Genomic DNA, 1,880 nt, shown 5'->3' on the forward strand with positions numbered 1-1,880 from the left:
ATGGGGGAATGGAAGAAGAGGATGCGCGATGACACTGGACCGGGACTTGTGCAGCCCGCAATTCCCGCAACTGCTACTTTTGAGCTTAAGGGTCATATCCTAGCTTTACTTAAAGAGATCCCTTTCACTGGCAAAGATCACGAAGACGCCTACAAGCACTTGGATGAAGTTAATGATGTAGTTGATTATTTCAATGTTCCTAACGTGCCTCGGGAAACTCAGCTACTTCGCATGCTTCCTGTTACTTTGAAGGGTGCTACAAAAGATTGGCTCAAGTCACTACCCCCCAGAACCATCACTACATGGGCTCAGCTGAAAGAAGAGTTCATTGATCAATTCTGCCCACCATCCAAGATATCTAAACTCAAGAAAGCCATAGCCAACTTTGAACAACAAGCTGGAGAGTGACTATATGAAGCTTGGGAGAGGTACAAGAGCTTGTTAAGGAATTGCCCACATCACGACCTCAATAGTTAGCAAGAAGTCTCCATCTTTTATGACGGAGTAAATGTTACAACAAGGCAATTACTTGACTCGCAAGGTCCACTTACAAAGAAGGCACCTCCAGTGATAAAGCAGCTAATTGAAGAATTCTCTAAGCATTCTAGAGAATACCATAATCCAAGAAATGATCTAACAAGGGGGTCCGCCTATGCAGCTTCAGAAGACTAATCAGCAGTGATGGCCATGTTGAAAAACATGGATAGGAGGATGGACAAAATGGACCAAACGAAACATGCTATACGGGTGGGGTGTGAAAACTGCAATGGGCCTCATTGTGACATCCCCAATTTCACGGCCAGAAAAGACCGATTTTGTTTATGCTTTATAAAAATCAGAGTACTTCATTTCATAAAAATGTTGCGAAATTTGTTCCCAGAAAAACACGATAAATACGTTATCAAAACATTTTCAAAGAAACGTATTTTATTCATTTTAAAATGTTTGGGATGTCATCGTCATTACAGAAACATAAGCATAAACGGAACTTACATTTATTTACACTAGTGATCTACATCTCTTTAATCTCTCAATGTAATGTGACTTCGTATCAACACCTATGATATAAATAAACTGAGTGGGTCAGGTTGGGAAACCTGGTGAGTACATAGGGTTTTCAACCCACAATATTATAATTATTATGTTTAAACAATCAAACAATCAACCCAATTACCCATCCCCATTATCTTCTTTACTCTTAAGGATTTAACCTAAGAGTCATCTATCCTGCATTCGTTTATTCCAAAGTCCCTTACTTCCAGGGTTATAGGACTGGTACTAAGTCCATAGCTGCCAATGTTCGTTCGTAAAGCACTAATTCCATAGCTGCTATAGTCTATTCACCGGGTACTAAATCCATAGCTACTAGTGTTTATCTAATAGGTACTAATTCCATAGCTAGCAATTCCCAACAGGTACTAAATCCATAGCTACCGGTGTTTGTCCAATAGGCACTAAGTCTATAGCTGCTGATGCTTATTAGGCACTAAGTCCATAGCTGCCAATGTTTACTCACATCATCTTTTATCTCTCATCGTTCATCTACCCATGTCATACCCAACATATTCGTATATATAAAATACGTATACAGTTTAAATCCTTTAAAACATGCATAAAACGTTCATCCAGCATAGACAACAAGTACTTCAAATAATATGCACACTTAGCATGTAATTTATATAAAATACTTCATATCTATGTGTAAGATGAAAGTAACTATGCACTCACCTGAAAGGTGGTGAGTCGGCACTCGGACAGCACTTCGTTACTCTTAAAACAATTATCCCTTGACGAAACCTAGTATCATTACCACTAGAGTTAGTCTAACGCTTGACGAGACTAATTTAATAGTCTAACTATTATTACTATTATATAAGCGT

General features: G+C 38.7%; 1 non-coding gene across 1 annotated transcript; it reads right to left on the reverse strand.

Annotated features, from left to right (window-relative positions):
* Nucleotides 1–360: 360 nt before the first annotated feature.
* On the reverse strand, nucleotides 361–467 carry LOC145060793 (small nucleolar RNA R71). Its single transcript, XR_013686976.1, has one exon. It is a non-coding gene; the product is annotated as a small nucleolar RNA R71 (small nucleolar RNA).
* Nucleotides 468–1,880: the final 1,413 nt, after the last annotated feature.

The sequence above is a fragment of the Lactuca serriola genome, chromosome 6, assembly GCF_051521515.1.
Source record: "Lactuca serriola cultivar US96UC23 chromosome 6, Lser_US96UC23_V15, whole genome shotgun sequence".
Lineage (NCBI taxonomy): Eukaryota > Viridiplantae > Streptophyta > Magnoliopsida > Asterales > Asteraceae > Lactuca > Lactuca serriola.